The sequence below is a fragment of the Sphaerodactylus townsendi genome, linkage group LG07 (assembly GCF_021028975.2).
Source record: "Sphaerodactylus townsendi isolate TG3544 linkage group LG07, MPM_Stown_v2.3, whole genome shotgun sequence".
In the NCBI taxonomy this organism is placed as follows: domain Eukaryota; kingdom Metazoa; phylum Chordata; class Lepidosauria; order Squamata; family Sphaerodactylidae; genus Sphaerodactylus; species Sphaerodactylus townsendi.
The window spans coordinates 44098660-44120024 of NC_059431.1; positions in this window are offsets into that span (position 1 = coordinate 44098660).

A 21365-nucleotide genomic window follows, 5' to 3' on the forward strand; every position below is an offset into this window, starting at 1 on the left:
ACAGAGATGGGCAATGGCAAACCACCACTGAATGTTTCTTGCCTTGAAAACACTAAGGGGTCATCATAACTTGGTTGTGACGTGATGGCAAAAAAGTGTAGTACAGTGTAGTATCTCCAGAAGATTGGATATACTTGTGTTCAAATATGTGACAGAAAGTCAGTATTAAAAAGTAAACAGCAGCCATCACAGTTATAATACACTCATGTTTTCTATATGACGTGGGAAACGAGGAACAAAGCCTTAGGTCCAAATTCATGCAGGGAAAGCAAACTTTAGAAACTAAGGGCGAGAAAGATAATGCAAAACTATACAGGGTTGGCTATCATTCATCTTTATGGCCTCATTTTCACTCACGTTTTCAACAGTCAGTGGGCACCTTGCTAACTTTCATGTAAATTGCTTGCAATATTTTCTAGCATTTACTTTCAGAGTTAAGAATGCTTGTTCAGTTATATGAATCCCCCCCCAACACACACTCACACACAATGCAAAGTAAATTTGGAGGCTGTAGTTGAGAGCAAACAAAGCAAAGAGGAATGGCTGATTAACCCTCTTCCTTCCAGCCATTTTTCTGCTCAAAATTATCCCTCAGCTGCTTCCCCATCTGAGGAGAAAATATATGGCTTTTCCAGTGTTGACATATCCATTAAAAATGTTCATGCAAGTAATGAAATAGACTAATAAGAACTCCATCAATTAAGAAAAAGAATTCTATAAATTTAGGCACTGCAACAAGGATGTCATTAAAATAAAAGGTTAATGATCTAAATGAAAAATAATAACCAGCCCAGCTAACAGCCAGTCTGCACTTGAATATCTAGTTCAGGTTTATGGTGAGAAGTAGCATTAATGATGGGAAAATGTTTTGGTTTTTTTTAAATCTGGAGGAGAAATGTAATGGAAAGAAAAATATTTTTCAGACCCCGTTGCTGATAGATATTATCAACTTCAGTGTGAGAATATATCCCACATAAAAACTATTTCTATTGCTTATATGCTACTGCTTAACAACAATGGCATTTTTTACCTCTACAGATGCCCTTTTAAAAAATCACTCCGTCTTTTGGAAAATGATTCTGTTTACTTTGAAAAACTGCCTTAGGATGTGATTAATAAAACATAAGCATTTTGAGTTTCTAAAGATGATCTTCACTCATTCTGAGGAGTAAACAAGTTGGTAATTCTTCCAATGTTATTTTAAGTGCTATGGTGTTCCATATAACTTATCTTACATGTGGCAGAGCAACCCCCACACCCATCTTATTCTACCAAGGGAAATGTGGAATTCAACACAATGGCCCATGCTTTAAACTACGAGAACCTAAGGTGTTCACTTCAGTAGTTGTATGCCATTACACCACAACAGATCCTTCTGTGCATTAAGGGTGTATTATCATAGCTATTCACTGAGACATTGCCTGCATTTTGGGATGGAGAAAGAACTAATGACCCAATCCAGATGGGAGGTATGAATCTACTTAAGGAGGTGGCACATGGCTACACTGACATGTTTGCCCCCTCCACCAGTGCAAGAAGCACCCACGCTGATGAAGGGGGCAAAGGTCCCAGTGGTAGCTGCCCCTCAGCTCCATGTCAGCTAAAGTCAAAAGTCTGGACCACCACAGAGCTGCACTGGCATCTGGATCGGATGCCATCATGGGCATTACCAGGAGTGGAGATGACATTAATTGGATTCCACCCAGGGTTTGCACTAGTTGCACCCTGGCTTGGTTTGGGTAGTATAAGTCAATTAAGCCCTACAGAGGGCTTTCTAGCGGCAGGATGTGTTTGTGTGTGTGTGTGTGTGTGTGTATTTTGCCTCCCCACACCACCAGAAAGCCCTCTGGAGGTGGCAGGGTGGCATCACAGCAATGCTGTACCTAGCTGCTGGGGGCTCTGGATTGGGCTGCCCTTCACTTAATTTCCATATAGAACTATTCAGTCTCTTTCCCTTTTGTCATGTTAGGAAGTGCTTTAGAAGGAGTATTCAAGCTGCTTCCAATGGTCATTCTGAGAAATGCTGTGCTAGAGCCCCATCTCAACTGTAGTGACATTTGGGTGTTCCCTTCTAAAGGTTTATACTGTTTGGTGTCAGAGTCTAGTTGACAGCTATGGCCAAAAATCCTTCTACAGGTTTTTTGTTTTATTTTATTTATTTTTAAATTTATATCCTGTCCTTCCCTGAAGGGTTAAAACTCATATGTCAGCTGTGTCCCTTCCTTAACTTGAGAGATCTTGTCAGTCACCACTTCAGAGTGGAATGCTGTAGTATATACAGCAGGAATAGCCAGTGGCATATCTACCTAGGGACAAGGGGTACCCCTTTTCCCCAGGTGCCACTCTTCTGGTCACATGGGGGGCGCAAAATCGGCCCCCACGTGACCAGGAAGTCCTGCTGCCTCGTCGTTTTCGTGTGCCTCGACCCCGTCGGTGTCAGTCGAGGCACGCAAAAATGACGAGGAAGTCCTGCTGCCTCCAAGCGCCCTCAACCCCACCCTGGACTCCCCCTCCCTTCCTTCCCCCCACCTGCCGGCTGGGCTCCCAGCCAGCAGCCTGCAGTCTCTTCTGACCTCCTGTCCGGGCAGGCCAGAAGAGACTGCAGTCCCGGCCTCGGAGACCTGCTTTTATAAGCACTGAGGCCAGGGGTGGGGCTTGGGGAGCAGGAAGTCCTACACCTTCCTGCTTCCCAAGTCCCACCCCCCAGCCTCAGTGCTTATAAAAGCAGGTCTCCGAGGCTGGGACTATAGTATCTTCTGGCCTGCCTGGAGAGGAGGTCAGAAGAGACTGCAGGCTGCCGGCTGAGAGCCCAGCTGCAGGGGGAGTCTGGAGGGGAGGTGGCCACCCTAGACCTTGCCCATGGTGACATGGGCAGGGTCGAGGGCATTGGGGGTGGAGCCTGAGGGCATCAGGGGTGGAGCTGGGGGGGCAGAGCCTGGGGGGCATCCTGGAGACAATTTGTCTCTGGGCACCATTTACCCTGGGTATGCCTCTGGGAATAGCAATAGGTACAGAATGCAGCTATCAGATTATTCACAGAGGGACACACAGAACATACAGGAGATGTGAAACAAAAAAATAAAATTGAGGAAAGCATCAAAGACTGGAGAAAAATGGAGCGGTCAGGAACAGACAGCTGAAGGCTTAGAGATCGTGCAGACATGAGGAACTGAGCTATATGTCCAATGTTCAAGTGGAAGGGCACTGCTGACTTTTGAGGACATGTATAGCACTGGCAAATTAACAAGTGAATGTGTAGATATGAGGACAGATCTTGGTTTGTTGCAGGCCCTGGTTGGAGACTGTCTTTGGGCAAGAAAAGGTTTACCTCCCATTGACTTGAGAAGAGTATCATTTTCCAGCATGGGTCGCTGGTTGTTAATGATGTGTTTGGCCAGTTTGAGCTGAGAGCTATATTTTAATGTTCTAAGCTTGTTGTAACCCACCCAGAGCCCTTCAGAGATTGTGCGAGATATAAATCCAAAAATAAATAAATAAATAAAAATATAACTCCAATTCTGTACCATGTCCCCATTACTCTACAGGCCCACTTTACTATACCAATCTTGACCTTTACCATCTGGGGTCAGGACCTCAGGAAACAGCCTTCTTCTGCATGAACCTGCACAGACATTCAGCTTCAGAGACCCTCGTTCATGTCCCATAATGATCTGAAGTATGGCAGATGAATACACAAGTATTCCAGTGGTATTGACTGTGAAACACTTTGTCTGTGGAAATGCCCTCTGTGATAGTTTTCCGGAAGGAACTTGTTGAGTTTCAGAGGACCTTTGATATCTGATGCTGCTGCTAGCTCATTGGGTAATTTTTTAATTTTTTCTGCTGACTGGTATGTGTTTAAATTAGGTTATATATTATGAAATTAGGTTATGAGAAGACAAAACTCACTGGAAAAGACAATAAAGCTAGGAAAAGCTGAAGGCAGCAGGAAAGAAGACCCAGCATGAGATGGATTCCGTGGTGAGATTCAGCAGGTTCACACCACTTCAGCAGAATCGGTTGTTAAAATGGTGCTTGTTGTTAAATTATTGAATCCCACCACTGAAACCAGTTGTTAAACTATTTGAATCCCACGACTGGATGGATTGACTCTATAAAGGAAGCCATGGCTGAAATTAGATTGCTTTAAAGCAAAAGTTTTAACTTTGCTGGCCTAAAGATCTGTCAGAATACCAAGATGGAGTATAAAATGTAACAGCAACCACATCTACCATTCACAGCATATAGACAATACTTCTGTAGTTGGATTTTGTGCAGGTTATCATGGCCTTGATAACTTTCTGTTGCCCTTAAGGTCCAAGAAATAAAAATGGCCTGTGGGCATCAGCTGAGACTGATGTCAGCCAGAAGGGTTAGGACAAATAGGATTGCCTAGAACCACCATGACATCAATGTGTATCAAAATGAGGAAGCCTTTAAAAGTGAGTTTATAAAATGCAATGTGACAATCAGAAACAAAATATATTATAATGTGCATTTACCACACAGTCAAATCCATTCTAGGACTCAGTAATAATGTTAAAGTGAAGAAAAATGACAGTACATGAAGAAATTCCTTGCTGATGGCAATAATAGTCTGTCCTTACTAGAATTCTTGTTAAAATTTCCAGGAGAAGTACAGCTTATAGAATGGGATTCTGGTCCTACCGCCCATTTCAAACATTGTCTTAATCAAGAGCATATCCAGACACAGTTAGGTGCAAAGATATGATAAAACTTTAACAAATGTTTAGTTTGATTGCTGTTCTCGGGTAAGAAATTTTTGCATTATCATTATTACTCAACAGGTTTGCCAAATGTCTACTGGTGGAAAAAAAATCTCATCTCCTATTGCCTGCTGGGACTCCCTCAGGGGAAAAAAATTAAATTGCCATTGAGTGATGATGTTACATCACTTTGGGAATAACCTGGAAATGACATCACATCACTCTAGGACTCTCTGGAAACTCTATGTTGAATTCAGTAGTGGGATTCAAATAATTTAACAACTGATTGTTTACAAGCACCATTTTAACAACCTGCCGAAGTGGTGTGAACCTGCTGAATCCCACCACAGGTTGAATTCCAGGAAGGCTGGACTAGAATTTTTAACACAACAGCAAGTGAACCTGCCTCTCTCCAACAAGAATGCACAACTTGTTTGTTTGCTTGTTTTGCAATCTTGGATCCAGCTTTCTGATGGTCTCCTGAGTGCAAGGAGAGCAGAAGAGAATGGTTACAGATTATGATGGAACCTGAATTCCATCACCTGTTGATTCTGGGCTGCCCCACGACCTTCCAGATCACTTGTTTCAGCTTTGCAAATGACATGGCAAATAAAGAGATATGTTGGCAGTCTAGGATAGAATGCCCACATGCAGAGAATGAAAGGGGAAAAAACAGCACTCCAGAAGGAAAAGGGAGAGACTGCTCAAGTCACTATCAACAAAAACTAGATGATGAAACATCTAGTCTAAAACCCAAAAAGGAGGTTTTATTTTGTTTCTATTGTTTTCCTCCCTATACCACATTCTTCTGCTAGTAATCATTTTTGTTTTTTGTCTGCTTATTTCTTCCAGCTATGGATCATTCTGACAAGAGTCCACAGCTGATGGGAAGGGAAAAGAAAGCCAGCAACATTGCCCTCTAGTTGAACGTCTGCACCAATAAAAGAAGCCCTTGTACACAAGTGACCCTTTGGGCTTATGGTTACTAACACTCCCCAGCAGAGTTTCTGCGGTTGATGGTATTCTAATTCTCCAGCAACTGACTGGATACTATTGAGCCAGACATTGGCTAGCAGAACAAAAAGCCAAATTAGAACTTTTATTTTTATAACTTTATTTTTATTCAAATGTTTATTAAAATTGCAATTGCAATATAAAATATTGAGCAAAAATTAGCAAATTGAGATATCCAACCACAAGATCCCTATGCTAACAATTTCAGAACAGCCCTGATGTCATGAGAATCTGTAGATTAAAGCTGAAAGTTCATAAATGCAGAACTGAATTGCTGGCATTTGTTTATTAATTTAGAAAATGTATCTGTCACCTTTCCAGAAACCTGCCCAAGGCAGCTCACAAAGCAAAACAGTATAAGAAAACCTTTAAAATAGCATACATTTTAACATGCCATGAAAACTAAGCTATAAAACTTTTAGCAGCCTAACATGATGTTCATAAAACAGTCCTCATGCTAGAAGGAAACTGCAAAAACAATATTACTAGCAAGTCTTTTATTAGATTCCGTCTAAACTAGATATGGAGTCCATGCCACAGTGAAATCCACAGGGCTAGCAAGAGCCTTTATAAAAATGATACGAGAGAACTTCTTTACAATAAGGAGCTCCCTTTCCTACACACACATACACAGTTTGTACAGCCATTGACTCACTGATGCCAATTTGATCAAACTTCCAATGTTTTGCCTACACATAGGTTTACCAGAACTGGACACACAGCACTTCACCAAGTCAGTTCATATCAGGAAAATGGAATGGTGAGAGGCTTAAAACACCCTCATCTCTTGTGCCATAGCCTTGATCTGAACTGTATCCCATTGCACCTGAGAACCGAATGTAACATATCAGTGAGCTATGGATATAAACATCTGTGAGAACTCCCAGTGCATGTCTGGTTTGGTGTTAATATTATGCACATGGAGAATCCCTGTTCTCAAAGGCCTCTTGGGGTATTTTGGACCAGAGAAGTATTCATGGAATTAATACCATTCAACGTTTAGGTCAGGAGTTTTATAGACACAGTTTCTACACCCATGTATTCTATGGTGATCCCATGTTTTAAAAGGTTAGTTGCTTCAATGTTGAAATATTTCAGCACAGAGTACAAACTCTGTGCTGAAATAGCATTTCATGACAAAAATGTACAAAAAATATATAATTCTTTACACGTGCGAGATGCAAGAACAGGTGTGCTAATAGGAATACCTGAGATGTTAACCTCTTGCGTGTGCCATTGCTCCATGCATAATTATAGACTAGTGAAAGGAACAGGAGCCCATAACCTCCTGACAGTCTCATTAAGAAAGACTGCTATTGTTTGGAGGACAGTTTGGAGTTGACAACTTGCTGTGCAAAATTACTCTTTTCCTACATGGGAGGTCATGTCACTTTTTCCGAGCACACCTCTTAGCTTCAGTCAGGTATTTGAAGAAAAAATCAGTACCTTGGCAATATTGTCAAGGTGTATGCAAAAGATGGCATGAAGTCTCTCCTTAGCCCACAGGCAGTGCCCCAGCTGTTGAGAAAGCAACAGCAGTTTCACAGATAGATTTACAAAGGGAGAGATGCAATGCAAATGGATCCTTGCTCCCATTTTTGTTATAATCTCTTTAAGTAAAGTATCTGTGTTCTCCCCACCCTTTAATCTGAAATCTGATTACATCCATTTTTACTTTTTGCCAAACTAGGCAAGAGAGCAGCATCCCTTATACAACCTGCTGATGTACAAATCAGGATGCTGCCTGGCTTGCAACAAACACAGAGAAGGGTGACAAGTGTCCCTTTATTGGGAAGAAAGCTATGAATAAGTTCCAATAAGGTCCTGCTCCTGGGCCAGCTCCATGTCCTTGCTGGCACTGGCAGAAGACACTGCAAAAGTGAGAGGGGGCTGGTAGCATTGCCACGGTACCCCTGGGACATGCTCACGACACTGGGACATGCTCACGACACCCCAGGGTACCACAGAACCCTGGTTGGGAATCACTGTTCTACAGTGCACCTTATGCTGGGGATATGTGATCTGATCTCCCAGTATGCGTCTTGATTCTAATAAGCAGTTACAATCTAGAGGATCCATTCCAAAGTCACAGCACTAGGCATAAGGGATTAAATTCTGTGTAGTCTGCTTTGAGTCCCAAGGAGAAAGATGGAGTACAAGTAATCTAAATAATTTTTAAAGACCTCTCCACACCATTTTCCCAGCTGAAAATTTTTTCCTCCTCCTTGAACTGCAATAGCTCCTAGTAAGGAAAAAAGACAAGCAAATATAAAGTGCCTGAAATCTTTTTCTAGGTAAATTAACTGCAGTCTTGGGTGATAGTGGTTTTCATTGGGAAAATGCGGAGGGGGTTTAAAAGAAAAACATTGTCAAAACCATAGCCTGGCCTAAATTGGTACATACATGTCTCAGGAGAACCGTTCCCTTCATATGTCACCTGAAACCCAAAGATACAAATTCAAACATGATGCCCCAAGAACTAATCGGTTTAGCCCAATAGGAGTAGAATCAGTGAATGAAAGCAAGCAGCAGAGGAAGATTCTGATTGCTGTATAAATTTCTGAACTCTTATCACCTTATGTATGGTAATTGAGATTTATATATGTGAAATGTTAATTTGAAGGCAAGTGAATTTAGTATGATGTTATTGTTGTAATCACATTGTTATTTCAGTGCTGTAATCATCAAGCTCAAGACATAGTCTGGATTCTGTGGTATACACTATTTATGCAAGAGGAGTGCATGAGAGGAACTGGACTAGGGGACTTAGTTCACCATGTTGTTTCAAACACTTGTTTCCTACTGAATTTATAGACAACAAAAGGGAATCTGTAAGGACTTGTGGGAGGCATCTAATTTCCTCTTCCCTCAGTATTTCCTCTACCCCTTTTCCTTAAAGCCCCCATAGCCACTCCTCTTTTTTGGCTTCCTTTTAAAGGTTGTCAGTTCCAGGTTGGATGATTTGGGAGTGGATCCATGGGAAGTGACATTTGGGGAGGGAATGAACCTCAGCAGGCCTAGGGTTGCCAACCTAAAGTGGGACCTGAAGGTCTCTCAGAACAACAACTGAACTCCAGATGATAGAGATCTGCCCCCTGGAGAAAAAAAATGCTTTGGAGGGTGAATTCTATGGCATTATATTCAGTTGAGGCTTCCATCCTTCCCAAATCCTGCCTTCCTCAGACTCCACCACAAAATCTCCAGGAATTTTCAAACCTGATGCTGGCAACCCTACAGGCCTCTAAGTTACCTTCCCTCAAAGGCCAAAATAGACCTGGAAGTGGCTCTGACTTATTTCCCTTGCTTTTACTGACAGAACCAAGCCTTGGGATGCTGTGGGTGCTTAGCAACAGACACTGAAGGAATCTGTTGCTTGAAGATATAGATGCTCCCTTTATCATTTTTGAGTTTTTAAAACTCCCCAATGTTTTGTTTTGTTTTTTAGATTTTACATTTTTTCTGCAAAACTGGAGCCCTTTTTAGGTTCATAAATTTGTCTTGCCTGTTTACAGCTCCAATCACCAGATTTGATATTCAAAGATTTAGTTGACTTTGCTATTAGAACATAATACATATATTGCTAGTTTCTTCTCCTTGTTGTGTTTAACACCATTTGTTCTATGGTTCTATATGTTGAAGAGGTTTTGAGTTTTAAAATCTTGTTAAACTTAAATTTGTCTTGCAAGTTCAGTTCCAAAGTAAGCTCTTTATAACCTTCGGTTATAAAAGCACCACTGTTCTATTTCTGCCTATGGTTATTATTTCTGTTACATGATTACTTTGGTCAAATCAGCAGGGACAGGCAAAACCTAAGACCTGATTGCTGCTTAGCTATCACCTATGTACAGTCGTGATATACTTATTTTGCTTTAGCAGCTTGAAGGAGAAAAAACCAAGCTGTTTCCAACTGAACTCGGGGTGCCAACAAAGATTAAGAGGTCTGAAGCAACTCAGAACCTAAAGTCATCATTTATTCTCTTGTTGAATGAAAAGCAGACAATTGTAGTCAAGTGTGTTGCTCCCAAGACTATCTCTTAATGCTGCCCGCAGGTCAATTTTTCAGGCAGTGCTACACTATGTAGTTTATCTGAGATCTGTTTATTTGCTGCTCTCACTATCTTTTAACAGTGGAGGTGACGATGGGGGAAAATAAGCTGTAGGCTTGAAAGGCTATGAAGTTAGTAATGTCCTGGGCTTTGTTTCATTTTGATTTAGCTAACGTGCTCAGAGCTTGGTTTTTTGTTTAGGAAAAAATATCTTTGACTTTTAATACAACAACTTATGTGCAGTACAGAAATAAAATTAGAATATAACAAAAGCATCACCATGTTGTGCATTGTAGCAGAATGATTCTCAGTGAAGATTCCCCACGGAGGTTTCCTCTACTTGCAGCTTATCCACCCATGATTTTGCTGTAAAAAGTAGATGAATAAAGTTCGTTTTGCCTAGCAATCCTGCGCATGTGTCGTTTTTCCCTTTTTTGTTTTGAGGAGGATGTCTGCAAAGATTCAGTGACACAATTAAAGAAACTGCAATATGCACATATTTGTGCCCATAGCTTTGCAGATATCCCCCTCAAAACAAAAAAAATGACACGTGTGCGGGACTGCTAGGCACAACAAACTTTATCCATCAACTTTTTACAGCAAAGTGGAGAATGGATGAGCTGTAAGCAGAGGAAACCTTCATGGAAAACCTTCACCAAATGGCAGAGGCATGGATAATTTCTGCAGCAGCACACAAAATGGTGGGTGCAGCTTTGAAACTGATAAGAGTTCCATGCAGCAGGCAGGGGGGAAAAAGATCCATTTTGGCTGGCAATGCTTGTGTTCTCCTATACTGGGGGAACACAAATGTTGAAACAGATCTTTTTAAACCATCTGCAGGATGTTATATTTCTGTTGTGTGGAATCCACCTTTCATATCAGGTGTCTGCAACATTTTACAATGAAAGAGTGAAGCTACATTACATTCAGAGCAAGAGATCAATAAAAAAACAAGTATAGGAAAGCCTGTTTGCATACAGTTTATCATTGCTGATAACTGAAAAGTTTAATTGAGTTTCTGCATCCCAAACACTGGTTGTTGCTAGTTCTTTATTAGGAAACTAGCAATAAAGCCCATTGTGCAGAATTGTTGGTCCAATCATGCCCCATATCAACACAAAATAGCAGCAGGGAGAAGAGGCTGTTTTTGTTTTGTAGGTAGGACATTCTTTTTATAATCAGTGGGGTCATTTGTTTGGATAAGCACTACAAAGTACTCCAAGGCCGTTTCCGCACGGCCCATTTATGACGGCCTGGGGGCGCCAAAAAAGGCGCCCCAGGTCCGCCGTTCGCACAGGCGCCGCTGCTGCAACGCAGCGGCGGGCGCACCTGGACTTCTTCTTCCCTCCCCCCAGGGCGGCGTCAAGCCGCCCTAAACAACAACCCTTTAAAGGGTTGTTGTTGGGGAGGGAGCGTCTTCCCGGCGGCGCGGTGCAAACCGCGCCGCCGGGAAGACGCTGTCTCCCGTCTCCGCCCTACTCACGGTGTCCTCCTCGTCGCCTGCGGGGCGTCGCAGCCCCGCCCACACTGTCCTCTGACCTCCAGGGGTCGGAGGGCAGCGTGGGCGGGGCTGCGACGCCCCGCAGGCAACGAGGAGGACACCGTGAGTGGGGCGGGGGAGGGCGCAGAGGCGGCTCCGTGCGGTGCCGTCTGCCGGCCTCCGCTTCTCCCGTTCGCATGCTTGCATGCGAACGGGCTTGCGCCCCCACGCCGCCCGCACTCTTGGCGGCATGGGGGCGCAAGGAGGCCGTGCGGAAACGGCCCAAGCCTTTTAATTTTTTTTACATTGGGTAAGGAAAAGACAGAAATTCCAACAGACCTAAAGAAGCCACTGCCAATCATTGATGGATTCAAGTTTTCCCCTAGCAAGGTTTGCTAATTTGTGCATGGCCAGAGGCACTCTTGCACACACCAGTTTACTGCAGGGTACAGAGGGTGAGAATAGTTTCAGGGCTAGAAGCAAGATACAGCTTCCTATTCCCCACCCCCCAGGGCTCCAGGAGGGTTTCTCATCTTCCCACCCAGGCCAAGGTCTTCGTTAAACTGACAGAAGAGCAAACGCCCCCTCAGGACCATACTATACTGTTGGTCATGCCCTCCATGAAGTGAAGAATGAAATCATCATCATCATCATCATCATCATCATCATCATCATCATCATCATCATCATCATCTTTCCTTCCTTCCTACCTTCCTTCCTTCCTTCCTTCCTTCCTTCCTTCCTTCCTTCCTTCCTTCCTTCCTTCCTTCCTTCCTTCCTTCCTAGTGCCTCTTTCTTGGCCAGCCTGAGCTCCACCCCACCAGATCCTTCCGCACACCACTCCCCCTTACTTTTTTCTGCCTTTCCATCTTATCCTTGTTGCTCACCAGCCCTCTGCCCCGCCCTTTTTACTTTCTACAATGCGCTTGAAATCAGCAAGGCCTACCCCTTATGTGCCTGCTCAGTCATTTAAAAAGTGAGTCATTGTCAATATGCCTTGCCTTTTATATAGATAGCAACACAAGGTCTCCAAATGAGTAATAAATACACACTGGAGTAGCCCATACAATGGTATTCCAAATTAGCATAAATCTGCACATGTTTAGACTTGGATGACTGGCAACTGTGCATCTCAATACTTTCTTTTCTGTAAAACATCTTCAAGAAGTCCTTTCAGCTTATGAACATTTTTGTCCTTTGCATGCTGGTTATTCTAGCATCCCAACTACTTCTCCCATATACATTAACTTAAAGATTTCATCTTCTTAAAATAGGTATATTTGATTCCATGTTCAATGGTATAGAATAGCCTGATTTCATCAGATCACAGAAACTACGCAGGTACTTGGATAGGAGACCACCAAGGAAGACTTTGCAAAGGAAGGCAATGGCAAACCACCTCTGCTTAATTACTTGCCTTAAAAATTGCATGGGGTTACCATCAGTCAGCAGTGACCTCATGGCACTTCACACACACTCAAATACATACACATTTGCTTCCATACAGAGCCACATTTGATTCTAGAGATAGAGGCAGCAGACTCAATGCTACTTTATCCTCTTAATTGGAGATGCCCGGGATTAAACCTAGAACTTTCTTCATGCAAAATAGATGCTTGACCACTGAGCCATGTCTCCTTCAACCTTCCTGCTACTAAAAAGTCAGTCTGGCTGCTACATTTTGAATCAATGGCAGCAGTGGCGTAGGAGGAGCAGCAGTGGCGTAGGAGATTCAGAGCTCGTGTATCTAATCTGGAGGAACTGGGTTTGATTCCCCGCTCTGCCGCCTGAGCTGTGGAGGCTTATCTGGGGAATTCAGATTAGCCTGTGCACTCCCACACATGCCAGCTGGGTGACCTTGGGCTAGTCACAGCTTCTCAGAGCTCTCTCAGCCCCACCTACCTCACAGGGTGTTTGTTGTGAGGGGGGAAGGGCAAGGAGATTGTAAGCCCCTTTGAGTCTCCTACAGGAGAGAAAGTCTTCTTCTTCTTCTTCTTCTTCTTCTTCTTCTTCTTCTTCTTCTTCTTCTTCTTCTTCTTCTTCTTCTTCCCATCAACCCCCAAAGCTTCCCATCAACCTCCAAAAATACATTAGTTTGAATAAACACTGCTGCAAGGCATTTGCTTTGGCTGTTATTGGGGCTCAGGTTAAGACAGGATTCAGCCCCATAACTCATTAATGCTTCAGCACAAAAGTAGGCAGAACAATAACACATTTCTGATCAGTAAAGAAGGGAAATGCATGGCACATTGTGAACCAACCCACTCCAGGGCTTAGCTCCGTAACTGAATTGCAGACTCAGACAGTAAAAATGAAGTCTTTTTTTAATGAATTTAATGAATTGTTACACTGACAGTAAAAATGAAGTTGCTTCTCTATGTATATATAGAGTACATTTCCTTTATCAAATAATAACCCACAATCATCATCTACGGCAGAACCGAGCCTCAGGATGTCATATTTTAGAAGTGGGAAAGTACTATTGATTAGGTTCCCACTTTTCAGACACAATGCAAATAATATAGTCAGCAAATGGAATGTTGTGGAAACCATTCGTAAGTGCAGGAATCAATAATGTAGCTCTTGTGTAAAGAAATCATGCACTTCCTCTGATCATGTGAAGAGCCTCCATACCAGACATTCCTGGTTACAGCTGAATGACTGACCTGGAAACACTCTTTGCAAGTTGGGGCAGGGAATCCATATACCAGCCTTAACACATTACTGTCCCCTCATGGAACCACTGCTATGTAAAAGTGGCTGTTGTTGCATTCCTCATGGTGTCTGTCATGTTTGAGTCAAGCTTAATGAGAGCTTCTCTCTCCACTCCAGTTGAATGATCAGGCCTATACAATATATTCAGCAGACTCAATGCTATATATATACTCATATGACTGTTTGTTGTGGGTTTTACGGGCTGTGTGGCTATGGTCACACAGAACACCCACAACAATCAGTTGATTCCAGCCATGAAAGCTGCAAAGGTACGTGATAGCCTTTGACAATATATTGGCATGGCATTTTGTAAAAAAAAAAAAAGGGGGGGTATAAAGAGATAATGTCTTTAAAAATCTGTGACGATGAACCATAAAGCTTAATGATTCCACCTCATATGTATCCTTGTATATACTCTTGTTTCTCTAAATCAGGGGTCCCCAAACTTTTTAAACAGGGGGCCAGTTCACTGTCCCTCAGACTGTTGGAGGGCCGGACTAAAAAAAACTATGAACAAATTCCTAAGCACAAATTATTATAAAATGTTTGATTTCACCTTTCAGCCTTTCTGTCATGGTCTATTTTTAGAACAGTGACCAAAGTATGTCAAGTACAGGGTGGGCTCCAAATATTGTTGGGGAGGCTGTGGAATACCTTCCCCTGTAAAAAAAAAAAAAAGCAGAACTTTCCCAATGAAGCATGCCATCTAACCCAGGATTAGGTATCTTCCTGGGTTCTTCCTCCCTAGCAGCCAGCGAGCGATTCACCAGCCTGGCTGATGCCAATTGGAGTGAGGCGGAACAGAAAGCCTGAGAGCAACACATGGAGTAGCCGAGAGGGAAGGGCGGAGCAGGCGTTGCCACATGTAAGGTTTCCAACTCTGGGTCAAAAAATTCATGGAGATTTGGGGGTGCCATCATGTAACTGCAATCAACAGCCGTTGGGGCCGGTTCCTCCTCTCCCTCGAGCCCCCACTGCACATGAATGGAGCCATCGCTGCCATGCCTGGTGGGCCGGATAAATGCCTTCAGGGGGCCACATTTGGCCCCCAGGCCGTAGTTTGGGGACCCCTGCTCTAAATGTACAAAGTGGCTTTCCTCTCCGAGGCCACCAAGGAAATTGTTCTGCAGTGTCCTCTGCGCCCCTGTTTTTGGCTAGCTCCCTGGTATACCGAGGAGCTGCGCAAGATGAAACGGGAGCACAGCCGCCTAAAAAGAGTGTGGAGGAAGTTTCGTGACGAATCTAGGCAAGCATCCAATAGGACATTTATGAAAGTCTCTAAGGTAGCGACAAATAGGGAGAAAAAAGATTACTTTCTTGCATCTGCTTTGTCTTCTCTCACATTCGCTAGCTCCCACCCAGCACAATTATCTCATATCATTCGGTCCTTGTCCTCTTTGAATGAGGGCATTAAAAATTCTCAATTGGCTTATAGCTGTGAGGCCTTCGTGACCTTTTTTGCGGATAAAGTCATGCTGCTCTTTGGGTCCCAAGTTGTCTTTGGGTCCCAAGTTGGACCGGTTGTCTCTGCTTACTGAAGCTGATGTCGACAGAATCCTGGCTGCTGTCAGACCTACGACCTGTCCTCTGGATCCGTGCCCCTCCTAGTTAATTTGAACTTGCTAGAGTTATTAGACCTTTGATATGGTTGATCATGACCTTTTGACACACTGCCTGGTCATTTCTGGGGTCCAGGGTGTGGCCCTGCAATGGGTTGCCTCGTTCCTCAGAGACCAGAGTCAGTGAGTGAGGTTTGGGGACAGGGTTTCTTGGCTGTGCCCACTTCATTGTGGTGTGCTGCAGGGGCCCCTATTATCTCCATTGTTGTTTAACATCTATGTACGACCCCTTGCTCAGTTGGTGCACAGTTCTGGTCTGATCTGTCATCAATATGCTGATGACACTCAGTTCATTCTGTTGATGGAGGGGAGGCCAGCCACTGCCCCTGCGGCTCTACAGCACTGTTTGAAGGCATTGGTTAGAGCATAGCAGGTTAAAACTTAATCCAGCTAAGACAGAGGTCCTGTGGGTGGGTCATGAAGGGGGAGGGTAGGGCATTCAGCCACCAACTCTTAAGCGGGTCCCTCTATCACTGACCTCCTCGGCTTGTAACTTGGGGGTCCACCTGGACTCGTCTCCTTCTATGGAGACCCAGGCGGCCTGTACAGCCCAGGTGGTGTTTTTTCCATCTGCACCAAGTGCAGCAACTGGCCCCTTACCTCTCCCAGACTGACATTGCCACTGTGATCCATGCTACAGTCACCTCCAGACTAGATTATTGCAAATCCCTCTACGCAAGCTTGCCCTTGCGGCTGATCCGGAAGTTGAAGTTGGTCCAGCATGCAGAGGCGCAGCTTCTCACAAGAAGTTCTATATGGGATCACATCTCTTCTGTCCTGCACTGGCTGCACTGACTTCCAATGGAATACCAGATAACCTTCAAGGTATTGGTTTTAACCTTCAAGGTACTCCGCGGCCTGGGACCCTCCTACCTGAGGGGCCATCTCTCCCCATATGTCCTCAATTTACTGGTGGTCCCTGTCCTCTCCATGATATGGCTGGCCTCCATCCGGCTAGGGCCTTCAGTGCCTTAGCCCCTGCCTGGTGGAATTTGTTGCCATTGTCTGTTAGAGCCCTGTGGAATCTGGACCAATTCCACAAGGCTTACAAAACAGAATTTTGAAGGGGGTAGCTGTTGACTGAGTGCCATCCCTGAAATCTGCTCCATCTCACCCGTTATTTTATTCTGTGGTTGTACCACCTGGACCACCCCATGGAATGACATATTGTCTGCCATCTGTGTATTTTTATCATCTGCGTAATTTATAGTTTTACTGTATTTTATTAGATTTTATATTATGGTGTTTTAATGTGTTATTGTACACCGCCGAGAGCCCTCCGGGGGTTGGGCGGTATATCGGACGGACAGACGGACGGACGGACGGACGGATGGACGGATAGATAGAATCTTGCTAATAAAAATTACAAACTAATAAAACAAACTACCAGAAGTCACGAACAGAAGAACAAAAGTGTGAGGTGGGTATAAATATAAAAGAATGAATGAAAATCATGTTGGGATTTGAAAGTCTTTGCCTGGAGCCTCAATGCCAAAAGTAAAGGATAATGGAAAGAGAATTCCAAAATCATGGTATCACTACAGAGAAGACCCTTCTCTGAACATTATCCATTCCACTTCAGAAGGTGGTGGGACTCAGAGAAGATGAAGATCTCAGCAAGAGGGCAAGTTGGTACCATTTGTTTCTTTGTGACAGTTAAAAGCAGGCACTGCTATCTTATGTGAAAATCAGAGCCTCACAATCGGACTGATAACAGACTGCCGGTATGTTATCACAAGGCATTATATTTCTTGAATTTGTAGCTTTAAAATGGGGTAATACAAATATTGCTGTTTCACTATTAAAGAAATTACAGGAGTCATGTGTTTTCTGTAAACATGTTCCTACTTCCCACTTCCAAAGTGTCATATTTTTTGGAAGTCCAATTTGATGGCAGCAAAGCTATTACTTCTTTTGCTCTGTGTAATTTGTTAATTAAACAAAAAAGTGTGCCTTGTAATAAACTTTGCACTCTGTAGCTACAGTAGAAATTACAATAAATTGTTCCTCAGTTTGTTCTTTACTAAAAGAGATGTATATGGAGTAAAAATCAAATAAAGTGTATTTCCTTTGTTGAGTGCAGCTTAAAAGTGGGGGGGGGGGGGGGGGAGAGAAGCAACCAAAGAGGAAAAAAATCTTCCTGATTTTGAAAGTCTGCTGTTTCTGATGTGGTTATGGAAGTTATATGTCTCTGTTTTTCTACTGTGTAATGTTGAGAATGCAGTGGGAATGGAACAGGGCAGGAAATCAGCTAGAAAATATCTCAGATAGTCAAAATATTTGTCAGGGCATTTTCTCATGTGAATATGTCTATAGTTGGTATATGCCAGCCGGTAGACAAACGCATCTGTTTTATCTTGGGGCCTAATTTTTTTGTTTTGTTCTGTTGTTTTTTTTTAAAAAAAACTGATGGATAAGGCAGCAGAACTAAAGAAGCAACAACGAAATTCAGAAAGAATCAAGTGTGTAGGGGCGGGGGAATCTTTCAAGAGGCAAGTGTTGAAAAAGAACACACAACTCTAATATCCTTAGAGCCTTTTCCCAGATAACAGCAAGATAAGGAAAGAACCTTGAGTCAATTCTTTTTTTCCTTTCCCCTTTTCTCACTTTTGACTTGTATCCATCCATTATTTGCCAACAAGGCATAATTTTGCATTCTCCTCCTATAATGTAGACATCAACTCTGATAGCTCCACATTTCAAATGAACCACCAGTTAAATATTAGAAAATGTGTTTTCCCAGATGTGCTGATGTGTCAAATAGATTCTTCATTCTACAGTGAAGAAAACAACTCACAAATAACTGTAAATCATTTTTTTGGCATACAAACAAGCTGTCCTCAACAAAATCATTATTTCAAGCTGACTGTTTTGTATCAAACATGTTCCATGCACCGAAAAACAAAATCTAGAGTAGATTTAAAAGCAAAAGATTTAATTGCTAGCAATGATGGATGTTTCAAATGGCAACCTCTTACTATATCTGGCTGCTTGTTCTAGTAACCTATTGACTTCTTTCCTCCTAGTGAGAAACAGTGGGTTCTATGGGCTATTTCTATTGCAAATTGAGTGTTCTCATTTGAATTAGAGTAATAGAAACTATTTTAAAGATTGTAAGCAATCTGTTACATTAAAAATATCACTATAATGGCTACAAACTCAGTAGTTCAGATTATAAATAGGGCATAAAATAGTTATACTCCATACTCGAATGCAAAGACTTAACATTTACTTGTGGATTGCTACAGAGCTTAGGTGAAGATATTTTAGGATTTTCCTGCTCTGAGCAAGAGGTTGAACTAAATAGCCCCTTACAACTCTAGAGCTTTGCTGTGTATGAGGCTGTTTTTGATGCGAGGGTATGTTATTATCTATTTTTGCTCTCTTCCCATTCACTAGTGTTTGATGAAGAAGTGTGAGAAGAACCAGTGTAATTTCCTGTTCCAGTCCTCAATGGGCTGGAAAAGGTACCCGAATTATGCATTGCTATGGTGCTATAGCACTATAGCGGTAATCTTACAATGTTAAAAAAATGCATTGCTTCACTTAGAAAAGGACCAACAATGGATGACATTTCATTTAGAATGATAATCTGAAAGTGACCTTTGACTTAAGAAGCATAGAGGCATCTTTGGATCCAACTCCTTGGTTTGAAACCAACACTTTATTCACATATCCCAAGGCTTGATGCTAGTACGTGTACCTCTCCCACTGCATAAATTTACAATTATATAAATGGAAATAATACATTCCTACAAAACTGTAAACCCAACACTGTGGCCCCTTCCGCACACGCAAAATAATGCGTTTTCAAATCACTTTCACAACTGTTTGAAAGTGGATTTTGCTATTCCACACAGCTTCAAAGAGCACTGAAAGCAGTTTGAAAGTGCATTATTCTGCATGTACAGAATGAGCCTGTGTTTTCTATTCTTTTTTTTAATGCACACACCCCAACACAACTGAAATATATGCCTAATGGCTTTTCACTAACCATCTGCAGTATAAAATATTGATAAATTACTTTTACCAGTATTACACAATTAGGTGCCTTGGTTCTTTGTTAGGTGCCTGGGCTCTTTGTTAACAATGAAGTTCTTCAAAAGCTAATTAATTTATTAATATTATTCCCATTTTGAATACTGAACAGGTCCACAGTGATATTTTCTATGAATGCTGCTAAAGAAGTTCATGCCTTGAAGATCAGCTATTGTGGGGTTATTCTTACTGAGCAAATTGGAAGCTATGCAAATACAAGCAGGCATCTGCCCTTCTCTCCTATTCAACTGGGAAATAAAAAATATATTTCCCATAAAGCAATGCTTTTAAAAAAGCTACACTAGCGCATGAAGTATAACACATAAACAGGGTGCTGTGTTTCAATAAAATTCTACTTGTTAGTGTTGGGTTTACTAGTTCTTAGTGGTACTAATGGCCACTGATCAGTTTAGATCAGCAGTGGTCTTGCCCAAGTGCAGTTAGGGGAAAAACCTGAGACAAATCAATTTGGCAAGCATTTGTGACTGTTTAGCATAATTGTTATGTTTGTTATGTTATGTCCTATGATTACATTAGATTCAGTTCAACTGTTCAAGACAAATTGAACGAACCAAGTGATCAGCTGATATCTGACTGCTACCTTTGTACACAATCGGTTTGACCATGAAACCTGATCGCAGCAAAATTCACAGCACCCCTACTCCAGAGGATCTCTTCTCCCAAATATCCTCATGTGCCAGCTACAGTCCTCAGGCTACCATCTACCGGCTATTCCCCCACTTAAGTGAGCCTGCCTGGCATCAACCAGAGCCTTTCCATTGTAGCTGTCACATCATGGAGCAGGCTCCCCAAGGAGCTAAGGGAAGAGCCATCATTTGAAATTTTCAGAAAGTACTTCAAGGTCATCATATTTGCCAGAGCTTGTAATGGGGCATGGACTGCAGGCATTATGAGGATGGAGGGAACCTTTCAGGGGTTTTATTTTCTTGGTTTTAAACTCTGATGTTTTTAAATGTCACTTCTAAGCTGCCCTGAGGAAAGACAGGATATAACTATTTTAATTATTAAGTAATAATCACTATAGCATTGGGATCTGAAAATCCTAATAGAGAGCTGAGGGCAAAGTATTATTATTATTATTTTTATTTTTATTATTATTTTTATTATTATTATTATACATAACAACACAGCACAAGTGTCTGGAATTCATCTCTGAATATCGAGTCCTTCCCAAGGACCTAGGATATTAGAGGTATTTCATGCAGAATATGTGTGCAGTAGTTCCTAGAAGTGCTGTTTTTTCTTGCAGCATGTGGACTGGATGTTCTTGGTCCAAGTTTAGGCTTTCCTCTCCTAGATGTTTTTTTCAAGATTTCTTTTGGGATTCCCTCTCCTAGAGCACCAACTACTAGTGGGATTAACTGTTGTTCTTTTTTTTGCCACAGTCGCCTCAACTTCAATTTTGTGGTGGTCCTTTGTATTTTGTGATCTTTTTTCCAGCTCTTTGTCCCTTCTACCCTGCTGTCAATCACTGGCACAGCAACATCGATGATCCAAACATGTTTCTTCTCTATCACTGTTATGTCTGGGGTGTTGTGTGTGCCAGGTGTCTGGTCTTTGTCTGTATTCTAAAGTCCCAGAGTATTTTGCTTCTTTCATTTTCTGTGGACTCTCTGGCTTGTGCTCTCGTACTCTCAGGTCTCTGCTACAGGGCAGGCCGTGTGACTTCTTTGCAAAGGTTGTCTCCCAGTGCACCATTGCTGCT